We start from the raw sequence: 25,473 nt of genomic DNA, 5'->3' as shown, positions 1-25,473 counted from the left end.
CTCAACCAACTGAGCCACCCAGGCGCCCTGGCCTTGTTTACCTTTCATTACTTCTTTAAAGGCCCTATCTTCAAATACAATCACATTGGGGGTTAGGATTTTAACAGATGAATTTTGGGAAAACAGACACAATTCAGTCCATAAAAAAACCCATTCAATTTTTTACCCTCAAGGTAATAGAGTGTTTTCTATGAATACTTTGCAGTAACATGTTGATTGACAAGCATAATCATGAATCTTGCATCCAAGTCCCCAGAATTATAAAATGTGAGAGCCAGAGGGACCTTCGAGGTCATAGTTCAGTGCCTTTATTTTTCAGCTGATGAAACTTGGAGCCAGAATCTGGAAGGGACTTGTGTGGTAGTCACACAGCTGGGGCCTACTGGCCCCTGTACTGGAACCCAGAACTCCTCGTGTGGTGCAGGGCTCATCTGATTGCAATGCACTTGGCTATTTCAAATCTGGTTTTACATACAATATCATCCCTGCTATCACCACCTTGAATTTCACCAGTGCATTCATTTATACCTGGGCAGATTGCAACTTAGCTCATACTAAGCACTTTGCATAGAAATGCATTGTCTCGGGGCACCTGTGTGGCTCAGTCGGTTAAGCATCTGACTTGGGCTCAGGTCATAATCGCACGGTTCGTGAGTTTAAGCCCCACCTGGGGCTCTCTGCTATCAGCGTGGATCTGGCTTCTGATCCTCTGTCTCTCTCTTTCTCTGCCCCTCCCCCTCTCATGTGTGCGCGTGCTCTCTCTCGCTCTCAAAAATAAAAAAAATAAATATTCAAGAAAAGAACTTAATTAAAAGAAGAGAAATACATTGCCGCATTAAGGCCCCACTGCAGCCCTCTGAGGGAAACCATAGTATTTCCTCATTTTATAGGTAAGGACCCCTGAGAGGTTAAGTCACCTGCTTCCGTTTCTCCAGCTATTGAAAGAAACGGCCTGAAGTGAACGTGGATTTGAAGGTCTGTGTGCTGGTTCACTGAATATCTCGTGTGTTTGCTCACTCTGAAAGCTGATTCATCACCTCTCTCTGTTCCCATTATGACTTATCACTGGAGGTCCAACAACACGTGGCCAACGAAGAAAACTACAGACCCTCCCAGAGCATGGGGAAATGATTCTGCTTCCGCTGTAAGACAGGCTTGCTGGGGAGAGCAAAGGGTCCTGCATAGCAGGGCCAGGGCACTCGGGGCACATGGGCTGGAAGATATTTACAGTTATTAAGATTATAAAAATAATCTGTCCATGACTTTTTAAAAAAATCTAAACAATATAGAAAACTATAGAAGAAGCGTAAATTCTCTCATCTTCCTGACCCATCCCCAACTGTATTCCTCAGAGGTAATTATTGCTACTTTTCAGTATGCATTCAGAAATATATTTTAGGCCCATGTATAATATATATAAATTATGATGTAGGATAATACTATACTTCTTGTTCAGCAATGTACTTTTTAATCTCTTAACAGTACTCCTTTGACATGTTTTCATATTAATATATAGTTCCATCTCATTCTTCTTAATGATGGCAAAATATTTCATTGTAGGGATAAGTATATCCTGTGATTTATTTTATTATTCCTATAGTAGACTGAATAATGCCCCTCCCCCCCGAATGTCCATATCCTAATCCCTGGAACCTGTAAATGTTCTCTTATTTGAAAAAAAAAAAAGTCTTTGCAGAGGCGACTGACTTGGGGATCTTGAGATGGGGGTATTACCCTAGATGATCTAGGTGGGCCCTAAATGAATCTCAAGTGCCCTTCTAAGAGAAAGGCAGACAGAAATTTGACACCAACAGAGGAGGAGGTGATGTGAAAACCGAGGCAGGGATTGGAGTGTTGCAGCCACAGGCCAGCAAATACCAGCAGTCATTCAGAAGCTGGAAGACGCCAGGCCCGGGTTCTCTTCTGGAGCCTCCACAGGAAGTACAGCCTTGCTGACACTTGATTTCAGACCAGTGATATTGATTTCAGTCTTCCGGCTTCAAGGACTGTGAAGGAAGAAACTTGCATTCTTTTAAGCCACCAGGTCTGTGGTCATTTGTTACAGCAGCCACAAGAAACAAACACAGTTCTCTGAATGGTGGACGCTTAGGGTGTTTCCACTATTATGAATAGGAGGTATAAGAAATAGCCCGTATATGTAGCTTTACCCACTGTACAATCATATTTGTGGGACAGAGCCCAAGAAATGGAATATCAGAGGCAAAGGATACAGACATATAAAATACTTCATCAGGGATCGCCTGGGCGGCTCAGTCGGTTAAGCGTCCGACTTGGGCTCAGGTCATGATCTTGCCGTTCACGAGTCTGAGCCCCGCATTGGGTTCTGTGCTGACAGCTCGGAGCCTGGAGCCTGCTTCAGATTCTGTGTCTCCCTCTTTCTCTGCTCCTCCCCTCCTCATTTTCTGTCTCTCAAAAATGAATAAACGTTAAAAAAAAATTAAAAAAAAAAAAGACTTCATCAGGCCTACGGAGAATGTTTTATTTCCACACGGATTCATGTACTGTATGACAGAATGTGTGTCTTTGACTTTATAGCTTTAAATATGTCTATCATAAAACAGTAAAGACTAGAGCCAAATGGCCTACCCCCTCAATTCAGGAATCAACTTAAAGAACAAAATAAACATGAAAAAAATGAAACAAAATGAAGTAATAAATAAAGATAAAAATCAGTGAAATAGTGAATAATAACAAGACCAGAAGAGTATTTTAACATAGCTAGTGTTTCACCAATATAAATAATTAGATAGACAAACCCCTAGAAAGACTGAGAAAGGGAGAAAACGTGTAAATAAACAAATTCCAAAGTGAAAAGAAGGAAATCAAATAAAACAGAGATTTAAACACACGATAAAAGTATATAAAAATATAGAAGGCAAAAATTAACTGGAGAAACAGGAATCTTGAACAGACGTACGGATATCTTGAGAAAAAGTATCTTGAAGATCTCCTCCTTTGCACATTAAACATCACAGGCCCAGATGGCTTTATGAATGTATTCCTCCAATCTCTCAAGGAGTATTCAATTCTCATTTTATACAAGTTGTTCCAGAGAATGGAAAAATAAGAAAATCTGCTTGACTCATCTTCTGAGTCTAGTATAAACTTGATTCCAAATCTGTATCAGGAGACTAGGAGAGAGGACATTTCTAGTTCTGTGTAGATATAATTGTGGTAGTTCTGATATTTCCCAGTCCTCCCCCAACTTTCTGGGAGTGTAGTGGTATTGCATTTTTTAGCCCGCTTGAGCTTGGTGAGGGGGGGGCTCTTAAATTCTGACCAGTGATTTATGATTTCCCATGGTGCATTACTTCTAGGCTAGTGCATTTCATGGCTGGTCTGAGACCCCTTAGGGTCTCTTCGCCTTTGTCGTGGCGGCCAGCAATGCGTGAGGTGGCAGTTGCCCCCCGCCTGGGTCTCTGAATGACTACGATGAGCAGAACTGCATCCTGCTGACTTGTGAGAGACAGATAGCATATGTGGAAACTTAAACCTTTGCTATTTTGAGCCATTGTGATTTGGGGGATTCTAATTGCAGTGTCATCTAGTGCGTCTGGGCCAACACAGTTGTCAACTAACACTCGCTATCCATTCCAACAGCCTCCCCGTACGCCCACCCATACTGCAAAATCCAGGACATGAAATACAACCCTTTTTAGCCTCCTTCGTGGCTGGCGTCCTTGGTGTGATGAAGCTCCACCCGTTAGATGTGCTTGAACGAAATGTCAAAACGCCAAGTGTGGGGCAGGCCCTTTTCCTACGCTCTTGCTCTTGCTTTGCCTAGCGTGGCCATGGTGACATTACTGGTGCAGCATTGAGGTCACTAGTCACTAGCTCGTATTCTGGGGTCCAGCCACTAGCTTTGTGGCGTCAAAAGACTGCTGTGACGGTGACAGCAGCTTCTTGCTGTGTGGATCGCGGCCCCAGGAGAGGCTGGCGGCCAGCTCTCCATCCTCCCTCCGCATCCATGGCAGTGGTAACAGCTCTCTGATCTGCTCTGAAAGTCTATTCCGGAGTCTCAGCCTAGAGCTTGCTTCTCCATCCCTGTTAATGACTTTATAAGCACCCAGTTCCCTATATTTAAGCCCTTTCTGTTTACGTGATTTCCTACGTGCAGTTAAACCTTGACTAATTTAAGGCCTACCTTCAGAAAAAATTCTGAATTAAATATTAAATCTAACTCTGTGTGTGTGTGGGGGGGGGGGTCTGTTTATATCTACACCGCACATACACACATGCATAATGCAAGGATGCTTCAACATTGACTGACTCTATTAACGGGTATAGTCTATTGCAACTGACTCTATTAATGGGTATAGGAGAAAAATCATTAAATATCATAATACAGAAAAAAAACCACATTTAATCAGATTAAACAACTCCTATGATAAAAACTCTCAGAAAACTAGGAATAGATGGTGATTTTATTTTGATAAAGGCTATAATTATATTAGTTAGGGTACAGTGAACTGCTACAAGAAAAAGTGGTTTAAAAAACAACTTCTCCCAGGGCACCTGGGTGGTTCAGTTGGTTAAACGTCCAGCTTCAGCTCAGGCCATCATCTCACGGTTTGTGGGTTCGAGTCCCGCATTGGGCTCTGTGCTGACAGCACAGCTTCAGGTTCTCTGTCCGACCTCTCTCTGACTCTCCTCAGCTTGTACTCTGTCTCTCAAAAATAAATAAATATTAAACAACAACCAAACAAACAGCTTTTTTCTTTCTCACTTAACCATCTCACTGTGAGCAGCACAGGTCAGGGGGATGGATGGCTCTGTTCCATGTCATCATCCAGGGTTCCAAGTTTCTTCCGAGTTACAGTTCTACCATTCCATAGGGATGTCATTGTCTTCTGTGGAAGCTAGGTGGCTGCCATGACCAGGTTCCAGCCGTTAGGAGAAAAGACATCACGAAGGAGGCATGAGCATTGCCTTCAGTCCCAGACCCAGAATGACTCATATTTCACATTCCAGGGATGTTAGTTTAGACACATGGCCTCATCAAACCGCAAGCAAGTCTAGGAAGTGGGCCAAGCTCTAACTCAGCTGCTGTGTGTACATCAACCATTACGCACCATTCCAGGGCTGCTGGGCTAGGCCTACCTTAGTCATTTGCAAGGGTACCCTTGGCGACAGCTCACGTCATTCCCGGGACCTTCAAGACTTAGAGGTGAAAAGAGAGGACCTGAGTGAGTCATGGTGAGTCATGACCTGGAATTTTTTGAAGTCCTGCTCGGTAGGGCTGCTTCCATGCTCCAAGGAGTCCCTACATGTATATGGGCCACGTTGGCTGGTTTCCTAGGAGCTACTGAGGGGGCTGAGGGATGAATCCAAACACGAAGGGGGTAAGGCATCCCGGGCTGACCTCCAGCACTGGGAGAGAGGACATGGCAGGATACCAGCAGAAACAGTGCCCCCCTTCTCAACCCTATCAGACTGCTTTGTGCCTCGGTCGTTTCAAACCTTCCCTCTGGAAGCAAGCTGCAAAATCTGAGCAGCCGCTGTGGTGAGGCATTCCTCGATCACTCCCCCCTTCTCCTACCTCACTTCCTTGACTTTCGCTTCCCTAGGGTTGCTCGTCTCCCCACTAGAGTGTTGGCACATAAGCTTTAGCTCTGGTATCATTTTCTAGGAAAAATGCACTGGGAAGACCGGAAGGCCAGATTAGGGTGAACAACCAGGAGTCTCTATATCCAAGGCCCACAGAAAGCATCTTGTACAAAGGAAGAGCTATCTTTTCCTTTCCTTTTTTTTTTTTTTTTATTGAAGTGTGGTTGACACATGATACATTAGTTTCAGGTGTGCAACGTAGGGATTCCACAACTCTACATGTTATGCTATGCTCACTACAAATGTAGCTACCATCTGTCACCATACAATGCTATCATAGTATCATCGACTGTATATATTCCCTGTGCTGTGCCATTCTTCCCCATGGCTTGTTCATTCCATAACTGGAGGCCTGTACCTCCCATTCCCCTTCACCCATTTTACCCATCCCTCCAGTTTGTTCTCTGTATTTATGGGTTTATTTCTACATTTGTTGGGGTTTTTGTTTTTTAGATTCCACGTATAAATAAAATCAAGTGGTACTTGTCTTTCTCCATCTGAGTTATTTCACTCAACATAATACCCTCTAGGTTTATCCATGTTGTTGAAAATGGCAAGATCACATTCTTTTTTATGGCTGAGTAACATGCCATTGTGTATATATTTTACATCTTCTCTATCCATTCATCTATTGATGGACACTTGGGTTGCTTCTTCATCTTGGCTATTGTAAATAATGCTGCAGTACACGAAGGGGTGCATTCTCTTTTGGAATTAGTATTTTTGTTTTCTTTCATAAATAGTCGTGGAATTACTGGATTATATGGTATTTCTACGTTTAATTTTTTGAGAGACCTCCATACTCTTTTCCACAGTGAGTGCACCAATTTGCACTGCACAAAGATTCCTTTTTCTCCACATCTTCACCAACACTTGTTGTTTCTTGTCTTTTTTATTTTAGCCATTCCAGTCGGTGTGAGATGATAGCTCAATGTGGTTTTGATTTTCATTTCCCCGATGATTAGTGATGTTGAGCTCCTTGTCACATGCCTGTTGGCCATCAGTATGTCTTCTTCGGAGACGTGTCTGTTCAGGTCCTTTGTCCATTTTTTTAAATGTTTATTTATTTTGAGAGAGAGAGTGTGCATTGATGCACACGCATGGGTGGGGGAGGGGCAGAGAGAGAGAGGGAGAGGGAGAATCCCATGCAGGCTCCGTGCTCCGTGTGGAGCCCAGCTCAAGGCCCCTGTCACCACTGTGAGATCATGACTTGAGCTGAAATCGAGTGTTGGACACTTAACTGACTGAACCAGCCAGGTGTCCCCCTCTGTCCATTTTTAAATTAGATTATTTGGGGGATTTTCTTTTGAGTTGTATAAGTTCTTTATATATTTTGGATATGAACCCGGATTTGGATATATCATTTGCAGTATCTTCTCCCATTCAGTAGGTTGCCTTTTTGTTTCGTTGATGGTTTCCCTCACTGTGCAAAAGCTTCTTATTTTGATGAATTCCCAATAGTTTATTTTTGCTTTTGTTTCTCTTGCCTCAGGAGACATACCTAGAAAAATGTTGCTAGGGCTGATGTCTGAGAGATTACTACCTATGTTTTCTTCTAAGAATTTTATGGTTTCAGGTCTCATGTGTAGGTCTTTAATCTAGTTGGAAGGTTGTTTTTTTTTTTTTTTTTTTGTATGCTCACAGTGTAAGAAAGTGGTCCAGTTTTCTCAGAACCATTGATTGAAGAAACTGTCTCCTCCCCATAGTATGTTCTTGCTTCCTTTGTTGTAGATTAAACCCACCATGTAAAAGTGGGTTTATTTCTGGGCTACCTAATCTGTGACATTGATCTGTGTGTCTATTTTTGTGCCAGTACCGTACTGTCTTGACTACTACAGCTTTGTAGTATATCTTTAAATCTAGGATTGTGATGCTTCCAGTTTGGTTCTTCTTTCTCAAGATTGTCTTGGCTGTTCAAGGTCTTTTGTGATTCCATACACATTTTAGGATTATTTGTTCTAGTTCTGTGAAAAATACCATCAGTAGTTTGACAGGGATTGCATTGAGTCTGTAAATTGCTTTGAGTAGCATGGACAATTTAAGAATATTAATTCTTTCGGGGCACCTGGGTGGCTCCATTGGTTGAGTGTCCGACTTCGGCTCAGGTCATGATCTTACAGTTTGTGAGTTCAAGCCCTGCATTGGCTCGTTGCTGTCAGTGTGGAGCCTGCTTTGGATCCTCTGTCTCCCTCTCTCTCTGTCCCTCTCCTGCTCATGCTCTCTCTCCCTCTCTCAAAAATAAATTAAAATTAAAATTTTTTTAAAATATTTTTTAATGTTTATTTATTTTTGAGACAGAGACAGAGCATGAGTGGAGTAGGGGCAGAGAGAGAGAGGGAGGCACAGAATCCAAAGCAGGCTCCAGACTCAGCTGTCAGGACAGAGCCTGACGTGGGCTCAAACTCACAAACTGTGAGATCATAACCTGACCCGAAGTTGGATGCTCAACTGACTGAGCCACCTAGGCACCCCCAAATTAAAATATTTTAATAATTAAAAAAAAGAATATTAATTCTTTCAATTTGTGAACATGTATCCAATGCACTCCAAGAAATATTCCAGCCAGATTTTCTGGGATCTCTACCATCTTCTAAAATGTCCAAGAAAAGGGACGCCTGGGTGGCTCAGTGAGTTAAGCATCCGACTTCGGCTAGGGTCATCATCTCACGTTTCGTGAGTTCAAGCCCTGCGTCGGGCTCTGTGCTGACAGCACGGAGCCTGCTTGGGATCCTCTCTCTCTCCCTCTTTCTCTGCCCCTCTCTGACTCATGCTTTCTCACTCTCTCAAAATAAAGAAATAAACTTTAAAAAATAATAAAAAATAGGGGCACCTGGGTGGCTCAGTCGGTTGAGCGTCCGACTTCGCTCAGGTCACGATCTCGCGATCCATGAGTTCGAGCCCCGCATCAGGCTCTGTGCCGACAGCTCAGAGCCTGGAGTCTGCTTCCGATTCTGTGTCTCCCTCTCTCTCTGGCCCTCCCCCCATTCATGCTCTGTCTCTCTCTGTCTCAAAAATAAATAAATGTTAAAAAAAATTTAAAAAAAAATAATAAAAAATAAACAAAATGTCTAAGAAAGGATGCTTGTCCAGGAATATCTAGATTCATCTTGAAATAAAGAAGAGCGAACAAGGAAAACTCACCTTCCCAGATATCAACACATACTATAAGGCCATAGTAACAAAAGCAGTATGGTAATTGTGGGTGAATAGACTAGCCCAATGGGATAGAGCAGATTCTTTTTTGGAAATAAACCTTTGTGTATAGGAAAGATGATAAAGTTGCCACCACACCAACTATAGATGGACTAAATTCCTAAGGAAAGATAAAACTATCAAGTTAAAAGAAGAAAATGTCGGAGAGTGTCTTTGTGATGAGGGGTTGAAAGATTCCTTAAGCAAGACCATGCCAACCACAAGGCAAAATAGTTAATGGATTATATTTCATTTAGATTCAGAGTTTATTTTAAATAAGCGTCTGCTTATTAAAATTAAGCGTCCGGCTTCAGCTCAGGTCATGATCTCACAGTCTGTGAGTTCGAGCCCCGCATCAGGCTCTGTGCTGACAGCTCAGAGCCTGGAGCCTGCTTCGGATGCTGTGTCTCCCTCTCTTTCCGCCCCTCCCCTGCTCATGCTCTGTCTCTCTCTGTCTCAAAAATAAATAAAAACATTTTAAAAAATTAAAAAAAATAATAAAATAAATAGGCAATGGGGATTAAGGAGTGCACTTGTCGGGATGAGCACTGGGTGCCGTGTGGAAGTGTTGAATCATTACATTGTACATCTGAAACTAATATTACGCTGTATGTTAACTAGAATTTAAATAAAAACTTTAAAAAAGGGAATTTATTTTAAGTAAACACAATAGGTAAAGTTGACAATTGGGTTACAGATAGGGAGATTTTTACATCATTAAAAAATGACACAAAATGATCCCGGGTGGCTCAGTTGGTTAAGCATCCAACTCTTGGTTTTGGCTCAGGTCATGATCTCACAGTTGTAAGATCAAGCCCTGTGTCAGGCTCTGTGCTGGGCATGGAGATTCTCTCTCTCCCTGTCTCCCTGTCCCTCCCCGACTCATGTGTGCTCTAAATAAATAAATAACCTTTTAAAAAAGTGACACAAATAATATCTAGATTATAAAGTAGATCCAATAGAAAAATGCGCAAAGTTTATTCGTAGGGAATATCTAAATGGCTAGCTCGACTTCATTAGGTGACTAAGACATGCAAAATAAAATGAAATAACCACTTTTACAGCTACTAGGTTGGCAAGCATCAGGGGAGAGAGTCAGACAATACCAAGTGTGGGTCTCTGGAAAGCAGTTTGCCAGTATTCAGGAACCTTGCATATACCCCACGACCCATCCAGCCTGCTCCTGGGTAAGTAAATATGCCAGAGAAACTTGCTCACAGCCCCTGAAGGGACAGGTCCATGGGCGTGCATCTCAGCCCTCGTGTGGTGGTGGGAAAGTTGGAGACAACCAGGCTTTCATCGACAGAGGAATGGAACATGTGCTATGGACTAGATACAACCTATGAAATACTTTCCAGCAGTTAGGTGCTATGAATTAGGTATGCACGTGTGCCATAGATAGATCTTAAAATCAGAGCATTGGCTGAAAGAAGCAGATTAAGATCTGTGGCTTCCTAACATCATTATGTGGCCATGATGATATGGCCTCCGTATATTCTTACAAGGATACCAACCTATGCAAGAGTACTTATCAAGTCCATTGAAGTGGGTGTCTACAAGGAGGGAGAAGTATAGGGGTGGGAACTGAATGGGAGAAAAAACCCAGAAGACTGATGATGGTAGGCGCTGTGGGTAAAAGCGAGGAGTAAAATTAACTCAATTTTCTGCACCTGCTTTCTTTTTAAAAAATTTTTTTCAACGTTTATTTATTTTTGGGACAGAGAGAGACACAGCATGAACGGGGGAGGGGCAGAGAGAGAGAGGGAGACACAGAATCGGAAACAGGCTCCAGGCTCTGAGCCATCAGCCCAGAGCCCGACGCGGGGCTCGAACTCCCGGACCACGAGATCGTGACCTGGCTGAAGTCGGACGCTTAACCGACTGCGCCACCCAGGCGCCCCTGCACCTGCTTTCTAAAAACAAACACATTTTTAAAATTCTAGCTATCGTGTGTGTGTGTGTGTGTGTGTGTGTGTGTGTGTGTGTGTATCCTGCATCGTTCTAGGGGCTCAACACACAGTTTGAATGAATTGTTCATGTACCTATTGCTCTGCAAGTCTGTGTGGCTCTCAAGAGCAGCGCCCATGCTTTCTTCTCCATTGCTCTTTTGGTTTATCTGGCACAGAGCAGGGTATAAATCATTTTGCTGAATGAAAGCTTGAACCCTCTGAAAACCAACTTACACGTTCTTCAAAAGCTTAGCAACGTAGAAGAACCAAAGAATGTGATGCCTAGAAACAAGACTTTCTTTTTCTTTTTAATTTTTTAACATTGATTTATTATTTTTGAGAGACAGAGCATGAACGGAGGAGGGGCAGAGAGAGAGAGAGAGAGAGAGAGACAGAATCCAAAGCAGACTCCAGGCTCTGAGCTATCAGCACAGAGCCCAATGCGGGGCTCGAACTCATGGACTGTGAGATCGTGACCTGAGCCGAAGTCGGACGCTTAACCGACTGAGCCACCCAGGCAGCCCTAGAAACAAGATTTTCTAATTCTCCTACTGGATGTTTATTCCCAAGGCTCAAGATTAAAAAGCAAGGACTTGTTTTTGCCCTTGTTTTCTGTCTCCCCTCGCTGGCTCCTTGCCTTTTCCTCTTGGTTCCCAGCGTTCTCTGGTTGTCCTCTCTATTTAGGTGGGAAAGTCCGCAGACAATGGAATTAACGGGTAATCCTTCCTGGTTGGATAAGTGAGAGGGCAGGAATTTGCCTATCACTGCAATAATCCAGCAACAGCAGACCAGTAAAATATGCTGCTCCCTGCTTAAGGCCCTCCTGTGGGTCCACATTGCTCTCTGGATAAAGTGTCTACGTGACCTTCAGGTCCTTCCACGTCTGCTCCACGGTCAGAGACCTGGCCCCTTGCTTTTGCCACTTTAAGTGATAAGAGGTACTTCTTTGACGAGGGGCACGACCATGGTCGCTCCTTTTCGTTTTTAAATGTCAATAATAAATGGCTGCAAACAAAGTAGTTGAAGTGAAAACTAAGTATGGAAAGAATTTATGCCCGTCTCCCGAGTTGGCCATTGGTGGCAGTGGCCAGGTCCACCGTCGTCGGGCGTGCTCCTCCCTGCTCTGCTGTAAGTCACAGCTCCTTTTATCGCCGTTTCCCAAACTCAGCAGTCTGGCAGAGAAAACCACCCTGCCAGCGTGAACAGGCCACAAAGCCCTCTCAGCAGTAACCCCTGTGCGGGCAGTTTCCACCCTGTCCCTCCAGATCCACTGTTTTCCCTTCTCCACCCTGCTTCACGCCCTGGCAGGCTGACCTCTTGGGAAAGCAACACCGGGCCCCCTTGCCCTCCGCTTCTGATTGGGTTCGGCCAGCGGAGAATTAGCCTGCGTCAATGTGGCATGCATTCTCTACCAGGACCCGGAATGATACAAGCCTTGGTCCAATCAGGTTCTCTCCTTGAAGGCCACCCCATTTCTTTGTGGCAGTTTTATCTCTAGAGTCTCACTGTCCTTTCCCGCAGCACAGCTTTGGTTGCAGGCCAGCCTGGTTCTCCTGAATAATCTCAGGAAATAGGAGAGAACAGCTCGAGGGAAAGCCTACAACTGTTTGCGCTGCTGGAATCGGCTTTGCTAAATAAGCAGGTGCCCTGGGAAATGGCAGCCCGAATGGGATTCCCCTTGGCACTCTCCCCCGGTGGGGCTGCCTGCCTTTCATTGGTACGTACACAGGAAGTCCACTCAAAGAACTGTTCCCTGGACAAGGACACGTGCTCCAAGGGGACCAGTGCTTTCCAGCCGGATGTGGGGGAGTCCTGGTATCAGTTGCTGTTCTCCCCGCCCCGGGTTCCAGACACTCTGTTGATTCACCTTCACCAATACTTGCAATTCCTCCAATTTGCTCCCCTCTCCCCCATTGTGTTTGCCTGTGTCCTTGCTGTACTGTAACCCTCTTCCACACCTTCCTTTAGCTAACTTCTGCTTTTCCCAGCAGGGAGGTCTGCCTCCTACAGGCAGCCTTCCTTAACCTAACTAGTTAAGTCTAAATTAAACCCCCTAATATGGTACCTTCTCACACTGTGTTGTAATGACCCATTTGTCTCTTCCACTGAGACGTGAGAAAGTAAAAATTAAGCTGGACTTTCAAAATTTGCCTGGCCATTCGTCAGGCTGGAATAAAAGACGCAGAAAAAAATATGAGTTCCAGAGTTAACAATAAATATTTCTCTCAGGGACACTGCGCCTGTAAAGCATCTCAAAAATCCCTTCTTGGAGTGAGTACGGCTTTCTTACTCATGGAGAAACTTTTCTCTGAGATCACAGAACATCAGAAACTTTGCTGTTTGGAATTGTGTTAGTAAGAATGAAACATGCACTTCAAAAAAGGAACGATAATAGGGGCGCGTGGGTGGCTCAGTCAGTTGAGCGTCTGACTTCAGCTCGGGTCATGATCTCGCGTTTTGTGGGTCCGAGCCCTGCGTTGGGCTCTGTGCTGACAGCTCAGAGCCTGGAGCCTGCTTCGGATTCTGTGTCTCCTCCTCTCTCTGCCCCTCCCATGCTCATGCTTTGTCTCTCTCTGTCTCTCAATAATAAATAAATGTTAAAAAAATTTTTTTAAAAAAAAGGAACGATAATTATGTGAAGTGATAAAGGTGTTAGCTAAAGCTATGGGGGGTAATCATACTGCAATGTATAGATGTACAAATCAACAAACACGTTGTCTACCTTAAATTCACACAATGTAATATGTCAATTATAATAAACAATTTTTTTTAAAAAAGGAAACATCCCACTCTTGCCCGGAGGGGTCAAAGTCCTTGACATAGGGAGATAGCCTCCATTTGCAACCCAGGCGCCAAGCTTTGGATCAGAGGTTTCCCTGCAAGATTCCAGAGCTATTGTAACTTTATTGTTTCCAAGGAAACGGGTCCCTTGGTCCATTTCATAGTCCAGGGCTTCTTATGATGCCTTCATGCACAGCCTTGCTTTGCCCTGAGTTATCAAAATACTGCTTTGTTTATGTTCAACCTAAACTCCTCCCTGCCTCCCAATCTCTAACCCTGTCTTTTCCTTTATTTGGTGGACACCCTGCGGTTGCCCTGGTGTGCAGTTCCTCGGCAATATGTCAATGAACTTGACTTCATCACACTGAGGTTTGTTCCTGGTGGTCTCAGGCTGATTAAGTTAAGATAGCAGTTCGTCACAGCACTTAGTAAGAGCAGCATCTGTGAAATGGGTGAATGAGTGAGTGAGTGATCCATCCCCCTATCGAGACTAGCGTGAGGCAGGAAGTGTGCCCACGGCTCTACCCAAATTGGATGGTTTAGGTCAAGATCTTGGAGTCCCAGCGATGTCCGAATCCCAGCTTGCCATTTTACTAAAGCTTGTGATCAGGATAGGTTTCTTACTTCTATGACCTTCAATTTCCTCATCTCCAAAGTGACGACGGTGTTTCATTGAGTATAATCCGCTCTCTCTTACAAGGTTGTAATTGTCAAAAAAGATTGGCCAAGAGTTGGAAATGGACAACAGAGATTACTGGCTGTCCTTAGGGTGAGTGCTGGTCTTTGTGTAGAGGGTCTTATGATTCCATAGGGGTGGGCACATTTCACTTGCTGTTGCCTAGGCTTTTTTTTAAACAACCCTCTAAGGATAGAAATTAAGCTGAGAAAACCAATGGTAACATGTCCTATTTGCAGTAATGCAAACGATTCCTGTTCATAGGAATGCCAGTTGATCTTGTCTGGCAGGGAATGTAAATGTTTAGAATTCCAGTTCTTATTGGAACCAGTTTTAACATCTTACTGGTTTCCTCTCAATTAATGGGTTGAATAAAACTGTTGACGTGTTCATTTCACATGTGCTTGCGCCTGAGTCATGATTTTACACAGAAATTATTACGTAGCATAATGAGGAGCAGTCACAGACGCAAAATGCTTACTTTGTCAGAGACCCTTGAGAAATAACTATGATGATTACTTCGTCGGTAGACCGAGGTGGTAGACAGAATGTGCCAGCAGACCGGCGAGGGCCTAGGGGTCGATACAGAATCAAGGCCAGGGAAGCATCGAGGAAGGAATAACTGTCTTGGGACACACGTGACTGAATGGGTAAGCTTTCCCCTTTTCATCTTGGGCGTCAAGCACAGAACCCCACCTGGAACAATGGGGGGGGGGGGCTTGGGCCATAAAGCATGGGTTCAACAGCCAGGCTTCAGGAAGAGCAGACATGTACAGGGATCTGAGGACATCTTTATGTACAGAGGTCTCTCCAACTCTCAGATCTGTTTGTTGGCTTGATTCTCTACTCCTGCACATTGACCTTGTCCACACAGCCAGGGATATGGCTGCCAGAGCTCCCAAGCCTCCCTCCCCAGGACTAGTACCAGGACAGAAGGACAGGCTTTTCTCAGTTGTGGTCCCTGAGTCTTCCAGGAATGACTCTAAGTGGCCTAATTTAGAAAGCTGCCCGTCTCAGAGCATTCGGTTATGGTCGTGTAAGAAAAAGTCATTTGCCACGTGAACCACATGGTTAGAGTTGGGGAGGGAGAAGATCTGGGAAGAAGAGGGAGACTGCTAATCTGAGAAGTCAGAATGTTCCTTCCACTTCCTCTCAGGATTGGCTTAGAAACTGAAGTGTAACCTGCATAGAACTGGTCAGGTTGCATTGCAGGGGGGATGCTGGAGGGAAAAGCGGGAACAGCAGGGTAGCAGCTGGCACACCTTGCCAGCACCATGATTTTGCACAGAATATGTTGTATGGAGACGTGTAGAGTGAGTTAGATAAGCGATGGGTTCATATGGATGTACTTATTATCCTGTATATGTAGTCAGTGTGCTGCCTCCTTACAAATCACAGAAGGCCCCTGGCAAGGTAAGGTAGTCTTCACTTTCCCCTCAGTTTCAGATAAGGAAACTGAGGCCTAGAGAGGTCATATAACCCCGAAGTAGCAGAACCAAATTGGAGACAATGGAACGAATGGACTTTGGGTTTTTTGAGCATGGACATGACTCATTACTTTGTCAAAATAACAATGCCACAGTGAATATATATGGAAAGAGAGTGGGGCTGACCCTTGTAGAAGCCCCAGGCAGATGAAGACTGACTCACTGGGTACAGGAAGAAAGCCTCAAATAAGGCAGACTGGTGCGATCAGGCAAGGGAACGCCTGGCTGGCTCAGCCAGTAGAGCTTGCAACTCTTGATGTCGGGGTCGTGAGTTTGAGCCCCACGTTGGGTATAGAGATTACTTAAAAATCAAGTTTTTTAAAAAAATGTTTATTTATTTTTGAGAGAAAGAGTGCGATCAGGGGAGGGGCAGAGAGAGAGGGAGACAGAAGATCCAAAGTGGGCTCTATGCTGAGAGCAGAGTGCCCGATGCAGGGCTCAAACCCACGAATCGTGAGATCATGACCTGAGCCAAAGTCAGGTGCTTAACCGACTGAGCCACCCAGGCACCCCTTAAAAAGAAAATGTTTTTTAAAAAAGGAAGGGGAAATGAAGGCTGAAATGTCGGTTAGGGAGATAGCTTTCCTACAGAGATAGTCATTACACGGTGAGACTCAGACCTTGAGCAGCAGCTAGATATTTGAATGAAAGGGAAATAGTCTTAGAAGGGGCCTTTCGTGAACTTTTTAGCACTGGCCTATGGTGAAGGAATAGAATGACCCTTTTAATGCTCTGTCTTCAGGACTGGTTCTGTGACAGCAGTAAAAACGACTTTGAATCAGTTTAGAGAGTTCCATTATTAAACAGAATGCTCTAGCTCTCATTTGCCCACGTGGTGGGCATGCCCTGGAAACAGCGAAGTTGTCAGGGTAGTGATCCTGTTCCTGGGATCTGGGCATAGTTGAGACAGGCATATTTTCCGAACCCCAGAGCAAGACGTATAAATGGCCAATGATTGTTTAAAATGGTTTTTTGCTATCTGTTTTTGGAAAAATCTAGAGCCGGAATAGATTGTCACATTTGCTGAAAAGAAAGAGGGGTGCCTGGGTGGCTCAGCTGGTTAAGTGTCTGACTCTCGATCTCAGCTGAGGTCTTGATCTCAGAGCCATGAGTTCAAGCCCCGCGTTGGGCCCCAGGCTGGGTGTGAAGCTTACTTTAAAAAGAAAGGCGAGGAAGAGAAAAGAAAGAAAAGGAAAAAGAAACCTGGGCCATATCATCAGCAATGACATTGGAGACCCTAAGAGAAGGGCTGGCAAGACAGGGATGAGTGATACTTTTGCCAGGTGGCTGCGACAGCCTCAATGTAGCCCATCCCTGGAGTGAAAATGAAGCAATCCAGAGGGCAAAGGGGAGACAGCTGATCAAGCCTGTAAGTCCTAGAGCAATGGTAACAACAGAAAGGGACCAAGTGAAAACTAAAGATTAGGCCCTCTTTAAGAGATTAGCATCCATGGGGTGCCTGGGTGACTCAGTCCCTTAAGCATTGGCCTTTGGCTCAGGGCATGATCTCACAGGGCCCAGTGTCGGGCTCTGTGCTGACAGACCTGGAACTTGCTTCAGATTCTGTGTCTCCCTCTCTCTCTCTGCCCTTCCCCTGCTCACGCTCTGTCTCTCTCTCAAAAATGAATAAACATTAAAAAAAAATTTTTTTTTAAAGAGATTATCATCCAAATCTGGCCGGTTTCAATTTTAAAATTATGTCCTGCACTTTTCCTCTTTTATGTATCTTCTGCAATCTTGTATTTTCTTATGAATGCAAATTAGCTAAATAGATGATAAAGATCCACTTATACTAAAGTGTGAACGACTATTTGAAGCCAATGGGTACACTCATTTGGAAGAATAAATGTATTTATCCAAAACAGTTGAGAAAACAGCTGAGATAGTTGGAAACTGTTAGAAATAAGCCCACCGATCCATCAAAGGAGGGACTCAGAGACTTGGAGCACAGTGAAGTGAAGCTTTAATCAACGTTCTTGGCAAGAGTGGGTGTCTGATGGACAGGCACAAGTCCAGGCGGTCACACAATTTATCTCCTAGCATGCAAGTCCCTCCCCTGGTTCCTCATTGGCTGAGTACTAGAGAGGTTATAGCCTTACCCAAACGTTGCCTACGCCCATGTAAGGCAAAAGGTAGTCTTATTAGAGCAAATGTGCATTCCCTGAGGTGATACAGAGACATTCAGTCCTTCCTCCCTTTGTTCTTTGGCCCATGCTCATTGAAAAGTTCCTCCCAAGAAATAGCGAGGGGAAGAAGAACCAGGAAGCGAAGTGTCTAAGGGTTTGGGACTCCATTGTGATGGTGGCGTGGGGGGCGGGGAGGGTTGGAGGTTACTACATATTTCCAATAGGTTGTAAACCTATGGTTAATTAGACAGCACAGCTTTTATCTGGTATTTCTGAAAATGAACAATCAGCCTTACTTCTCACAGGAACTCTCCATTAATGGTATCGATCTACCATAACCAGAGAGGAAAAAACTCAATAAGGATAGAAAAACCAATAGACATAGTTCAATAAGGAACAATCAGGAATGGGAGACTAGAGCCAGAGAAGGAAAGAGTGGAGTTCTCCATATGGACTGAAATGATTGGAAGCCCATTGGAAAGAACAGCTGTAAAAGAGGAAATTCAAATTATTAAAGGACTATCTCTGGCATTTTCCAATCAAAATTCTTGAAATATATCCAGTGAAAGGTACAAATAAGGGGACTGGAATTTGCTTCTGGGTTTTGCAGGTGACAGAAGGAAGTAGCTCAGTCACTGCACCTCCAAATTAATATAGTTGTAAAGTTCCCTTCCTAAGAGTGAAGAAATCCAACGCCTGTGGGCAACTGCTCAAATTTTGACTGTTGACACTTCGCCCTTGCCAGCAAGAGATCAACGGACTCAACGCTCTGGGACATTTTGTGAATAGTTTTCATTTGACGGGAGGAACCACCAGTGGTGAGATATACTGATGGGGAGTATAACTTGATGGTGAGGACACTCCTCCTTTCTTCCTTTTTATCACCTGATAATTGTAACTTTCTTTTTGCTACAATCTGCTGGGGGAGCCCTTGATTTCTCTCTGCTCTCCCATGCGATCCCACAATGACATGATTGTGGGTTATTTTACTTGGAGGGTTTCTCAGCCTCTCAATATGAGCCACTGTCTGCCTCTAAATGCAAGCCAACCTATGCTTTGATGATCTGCAGGATTTTTTTTTTTAATATAAATTTCCATGAGCCTTATAATAGCACCATATGGTGGGTGATGGGGATTTGCAGTGGTGTGGTTTGCAGCCGATGGCCAAGAAAGAATTCTTGAGACATCTTCGGTGCAAAAAAGGTGGTTTTATGACGGCACGGGGATGGGACCTGTGGGCAGAAAGCTGCACTGGGTTTGTGCAGAGCAATTGATTATATACTAGAGAGTTGGGGGAGGTAAAGACAATGGAAATTTCCAAAAGGGTTTTCACAAGCTAAAGAAGACTCCCAGGATTCTGGAGGCCTAGCTATTGTCAAGCTGAGGTTGTTTTTCCCTCCAGCAAAGCCTTAATAACATGAAAACAGTTGGGAGTCCCTGAGGGAGCGTGTTATACTCGGCCTGCCTCAAGTATTTGTCAGTGAGCTGCAAGTTCTAAGGAAATTTAACTTTATCTACATCTACTTTTTGTCTTTGTGCCCCACATCGGCGGGTACTGCTGTCATCCACATTTTTCAGATGAAAACACTGAGGCTCCAAGAGAGAGTTGCTCCTATGACAACAAAGAGGCAAAGCCAAGTGTCCCCTCGAGCCCACCGGACCCCAGAGGCCACTCCGCCACAGCTCTCGCATCCCCAAAATGCTCACTTGATGAAAGTTGTTGTAAGCAGACTATTCGATAGGGACAGCAAAATGAAAACTTCTTCTGTCCGACATCTGCCAATTCACTAACTCTTCTCTACCTCCTTAAAAATGAGTGATGTTCACAAATGCTCATCAGGAGACTGTTAGAACTTAAACACTGTCTACTGACATTGGAATAGTCATACTTTCGGGGCTCTGCTATGCACATAAATCGGGCATGCTTTTTTATAGCCAGAAATAATTTACCGTATAATACCTGCCAGTAAATTCAAGCATATGATGGCCCTAAACGTGTCTCATCAGGAAGTAAACCATTCAGCTGTAAGAAGGGCACAGTAGGTATAAATAAAGGCACCCACCTTTGCATCAGGATGAATCTCCATGAGCAATTTTCTTTCTTTTGCCTTCTATCCCGTGGTGAGTGGGAAGCCTGGTGAAGAGAAGGGTCAGAGCCCTTTTACTTTGCTTTTAATTCTCCAAGATTCACAAGCCCTTCGCTGGTTGGAATGCAGTTCTCGCAAAAATGAGCTTTCTAGGGGCGCCTGGGTGGCGCAGTCGGTTAAGCGTCCGACTTCAGCCAGGTCACGATCTCGCGGTCCGGGAGTTCGAGCCCCGCGTCGGGCTCTGGGCTGATGGCTCGGAGCCTGGAGCCTGTTTCCGATTCTGTGTCTCCCTCTCTCTCTGGCCCTCCCCCGTTCATGCTCTGTCTCTCTCTGTCCCAAAAATAAATAAACGTTGAAAAAAATTTAGAAAAAAAAAATGAGCTTTCTACGTGTCCAGAGATACTTGTCAAGTTCTTTTTTTTTTTTTTTTTTAATTTACTTTTTGTTTTGTTTTAATTCTGTGCCCTCTGGAGTGGAGAGAATAGGATCTCTTTGTTTACTGCTCTTTGGGCTTTTGCTTTAGGTACTTTTGTGTTCTTTCTTCGGCAGTTTCCAACCTATAGAAACCGACTTGAATGCCGATTTCGAATCCAGAAAGAAACGTCAACATGTGGCAGCGGCTTCTTTCCAGAATTCCCTCTCTTGCCTCAGACTGGAGTACAGAGGTGCATTATAGATTTTCTGTAGGGTGAGCTTGTCTCCTTTTAGACTCTGGGAAAACCAAGTCTTAGACCTGTGGAGAAAAGTCTTCGGGGCCTCTAACCCCCTTATTTCCTTGGATATTTATATTGAAAAAAACTTTTAAGTTTATTTATTTATATTTAGAGACAGAGCGGTGGGGGGAGGGACAGAGAGAGAGGGAGAGAGAGAGAATCCCAAGCAGGCTCTGCACTGTCAGTGCGGAACTCGATGCGGGGGTTGAACTCATGAAACCGTGAGATCGTGACCTGAGCCAACACCAAGCGTTGGACGCTTAACCAACTGAGCCACTCAGGTGCCCTGGAAATCTATACTTTAAAGAAATTCTTCTGATCATATCATAGGTTGGCTCATATTGAGAGGCTGAGAAACCCTCCAAGTAAAATAACCCACAATCATGTCATTGTGGGATCGCATGGGAGAGCAGAGAGAAATCAAGGGCTCCCCCAGCAGATTGTAGCAAAAAGAAAGTTCCAATTCTCAGTGAAATTTAGACGGTTTTCTTTGGACAGATGTTTTCCTTTATAGGAACATTAAATTGTTGTTCCCTTTTTTATGTCTCTGGAATATTTTGCCTGGTTCAGTGATCTATCATGCTGGTTATTTGGGCTTAGCTGCTGGGGAATTGGAAGAACTGTGTGCACACCAGTTGAAATGGAATACAGTCAAGAACATTCTACCATGAGACCCGTGGCCTCAGCTGCCCCGCCAACGCCCAGTGTGACCGCAGGGAAATCTCATCTCTTTCTGGGTTTCACGTTCCTTGTGAGGAGGATGCTGAGGTTGGGTTCGTCCTCTGTTTCCAATCTTGCGTGGGGCGTTTTGCCAGGTGGTGAGTTGGGAGGGACACACGCTATGGGCGCTCATTAGTGGTGCCTGTGGCCTTTCCGGAGTCTCAGTATTGTTGCAGGACAAATGAATATGGAGATTGTTTCTTCCTTCAGCAGTGACATAGCTGGTATTTATAGTACACTTTCACTTTATAAAGAGCTTTCGCATTTGGCATCTCATTTAACCTCCAAAGCTCACTGTACCATAAACTGAGGGGGGGTGGGTATAGAAAAGACACCTGCACTCCCACTCGAAAGGTCTGAGTAATGTCACCTGAAGAACCTAAAAATTTGAGCAGGTGATCATATGTGTACAGATAGGGAGCCATCCATCCATCCATCCATCCATCCACCATTTATCCTTCTGTTCCTTGACGTGTGGAACCCATTCCCTAGCATGAAGGCACATAGGGCATCTGACCTCATCCATCTGTTTCTTCTTCTTTTAAAATTATTTTGTTTAGGGGCACTTAGGTGTTTCGGATGGTTGAGTGTCTGACTCTTGATTTTAGCTTAGGTCATGATCTCACGGTTCGTGAGTTTGAGCCCCACGTCAGGCTCTGTGCTGACCCTATGGAGCCTGCTTGAAATTCTCTCTCTGCCCCTCCCCTGCTTGCACGCTCTCTCTCTCTCAATCTCTTAAAAATAAACAAAAAAATAAACATTAGAAATTTTCTACGAGTTATGCCAAGTGCAGGGAGTCTTTGTAACCACGAGGACTCAGAGCAGCTCCTCCGAAAATTCCCTCCAGCTATCTCTTTGTAGTCAAATCCTTAATTCTTGGCAACCACCGATATATTCTCTGTCCTATAGGTTTTTGTCTTTTCCAGAATGTCACATAAATGGAATCACATAGAGTGTGTTTGAGGCTGGCTTTCTTCACCTAGCAGAATGCATTTGAGATTCACCTGTGCTGTTCACGGATCAGCAGTTTACTGTCTTTTTTGGCCGAGTAGTTGTTCATTGTGTGAATGTGCACTGTTTTATTTTGTTTTTAGTTCATTCCCCAGCTGAGGGATATCTGGGCTTTTCCAGGTTTAGGTGATTGTGAATAAAGCTGCTTTAAACATTCAAATACAGGTTTTTTGTGTGAACACAGATTTTCATTTAGATAAATGTGGTAAGTGTAGGTTTAACTTAAAAAGACATTGCCAAAGAGTTTTCCAAATTGGCTGTCCTATTCTGCATTCTTACCAGCAATGTATAAGAATTCCAGTTACTATGAGTCCTCACCAGCACTTGGTATTGGGGATTTTTTGTGGTGTGTTTGTGTGTGTGTGTGTGTGTGTGTGTTCATGCTAATAGGTATGTAGTATTTCATTTTCATTGCGGTTTTGATTTGCATTTCCCTAATGACAAATGATGGTGAGTATCTCTTCATGTACTTATTTGCCAATTGTACATCTAATTTGGTGAAGTGATTGTTTAAATCGTTTACCATTTTTAAAATAAGGCTGTTTATTTTCTTATTTCTGGATTTCAAGAGTCCTTTACCTACTTGGGAAACCAGTCCTTTGTCAGATATATGATTTGCAAATATTTTCCCCATTCTATAGCTTATCTCTTTAGGTATTCTCTTATCAGTATCTTTGCAGAGTAAAATGTTCTAATTTTGACAAAGTCTACTTTGTCTACTTTTAACAATGGATTGTGCTTTTGATGTAGTATCTAAGAACTATTTCCCTAAATCCAACTTCACGAAGAGTTGTCTTATGTTTTCTTCTAAAGGTTTAGAAGTTTCATCTTCCACATTTTTTTAGATTTTTAAATTTTATTTATTTATTTTTAAGAGACAGAGCATGAGTAGGGGAGGGGCAGAGAGAGAGGGTGAGAGAATCTTCTTTTTTTTTTTAATGTTTATTCATTTTTAAGAGACAGAGCATGAGCAGTGGGGAGAGGGGCAGAGAGAGGGAGACATGGAATCCGGAGCAGGCTCCAGGCTCTGAGCTGTCAGCACAGCTGACGTAGGGCTGGGACTCACAAGCTGTGAGATCATGACCTGAGCTGAAGTCAAATGCTTAACCGACTGAGCCATTCAGGCGCCCCGAGGGTGAGAGAATCTGAAACAGGCTCCACGCCCAGTGTGGAGCCTGACACGGGGTTCAATCCCATGACTGTGAGATCATGACCTGGGTTGAAATCACGAGTCAGAAGACGCACGCTCAACTGACTGAGCCACCCTGGTGCCCCTATTTCCCACATTTCGATTTAGGGTCCATTTTGAGTTCATTTCTGTGTAAGGTGTGAGTATAGGTTCAAGTTCATTATTTTTTGCTCATGAGCTGTTCCAGCATCACCTGTTGAAAACATCATCCAGGTGAGACTTGCAGTGTAATTGCAAGGGTCCTTATAAGAGGGACAGAGGAGGGTCAGAGTCCGAGAAGGAGATAAAAATGACAGAAGGAGGTTGGAGTGATGTCATTGCTGGAAGGGACCATGAGCCAAGGAATGCACGTAGCCTCTAGAAGCTGGAAGAGACAAGGAACGGATTCTCCCTGAGAGCTATCAAGAAGAACACAGCCCTGCTGGGATCTTGATTTTAGACCTTTGGACACACGTTCAGACTTCCGACCACCAGAACTGCAAGATAATCCATTTGTGTTGTTTTAAGCCACCAAGTTTGTGGGAATCTTTTACAGCAACAATCGAAAAAAAAAAATACAGAAAGCTCCATTGAATTGCCCTCGCGCTTCTATCAAAAATCAGTTGGCTGTATTTACATGGAACTATTTCTAGACTCTACTCTGTTCCCTTTTTCTGTATTTCTATGCTTTTGCCAATCCCACACTGATACATCTTTTTCAACCTGTGCTGAATTCTCTTTTTTTCCCTACTTCCTGTCTTCAGGATGTGAAAAGCTGGTCATGAGAAGGAAACAAAGAGATAAAAATCACACAATGACCAGTTTCAAGGCAGCCGTCTGTGTTAGGTCTCTAGTGCCGAGTAACAAATCATCCCAAACCTAGTGGCCTAAAACACCAAACATTTATTATCTCACAGTTTCTGAGGGCCAGGGGCCTGGGTGCAGGGTTGGTCATGGAGCCCCGGTCGAGCTGTCTGTCCTGGCTGCAGTCATTCCACGGCTTGACTGGGTGATGATCTACTCCCAAGGTTACTTGTGTGGCTGTTAGCTGGCCTCAGAAAATCTCCTTCCAAGGTGACTCACATAGCAGCTGGCATATCTCAAGTCCTCCTACATGGGCCTCTCCATAGGCTGCCTGAGGGTCCCTATAACATGGCAGCTGGCTTCCCTTAGAATGAGTGAAGAGACAAAGGGGAAGGGGACTCACCTAAGACAGAAACCGTCGTCTTTTCCTAACTCGACCTTGGATGTGATATTGCGTCCCTTCTGCCATATTCTATTCATTAGAAGCGGGCCACCAAATCCATTCCACACTCAAGGGGAGAGGCATTTAGCTCCAGATCTTGAGGGGAGGCTCTCCTAGAAGGTGTAGACATATCTTTGAAAGCACTATAGCCCGCCCTCTGGCCACAAATTCTTTATATTCCTCCCATATGCAGAACGTACTCATCCAGTCCTCAAGAGTCTCATCCCGTCACTGCACCAGCTTGAAGCCCAGCATCTCGTCATCCGAGCGTGGCCCAGGCGAGAGGCTCCACAGGTCTAGTTCCTCAAGGTCAGCGCCTCGAGTATGGTTCTTGTGATTCGCAAAATGGAAGAAACTGCTCCCCCCCCCCAACATGTGGGGGTAAAACAGGCGGAGGGTGAGTGTCCTAGACACTCCTATTCAAAACGGGAGCAAACAGAAGGCAGGAAGGAATGAGTGGGCCACGGCAATTACAAAATCCAGTCGGGCAAATTGCCGTCCAGGTGCAGGTTCCTTGGCTGGGACTCTGGGCCCGGGAATAATTCTCTGTGGTTCCTGACTCCCCTCTCAGGGCCCGTGGGTCTGCCCTCCCCATCCGTCTTCCCTTCTCAGGAAGGCTAACAACGTTTGCTCCATTTTCCTAACCCAAGTTCATAAAAATTTCTCCTATGTTTTCTTCTAAAGGTCTA

The 25,473-nt window shown here is 44.3% G+C and overlaps 1 protein-coding gene across 5 annotated transcripts in view; it reads left to right on the top strand.

Annotated features, from left to right (window-relative positions):
* Positions 1-25,473, top strand: part of LOC109491566 (basic proline-rich protein-like) — a 91,840-nt gene that overhangs the window by 64,786 nt on the left and 1,581 nt on the right. For 4 of the 5 annotated variants that reach the window (XM_045037741.1, XM_045037738.1, XM_045037737.1 and 1 more), the window contains one exon: positions 24,978-25,181. The gene's annotated coding sequence lies outside the window, so the exon portion shown is untranslated. The remainder of the gene's footprint in view (positions 1-24,977; positions 25,182-25,473) is intronic. The other variant, XM_045037736.1, reaches the window with a different exon arrangement.

Source organism: Felis catus, chromosome C2, assembly GCF_018350175.1.
Source record: "Felis catus isolate Fca126 chromosome C2, F.catus_Fca126_mat1.0, whole genome shotgun sequence".
NCBI classification, from domain to species: Eukaryota; Metazoa; Chordata; class Mammalia; order Carnivora; family Felidae; genus Felis; species Felis catus.
Note: the sequence above shows the minus strand (reverse complement) of the source record. Positions and strands in the feature narration are given on the sequence as shown.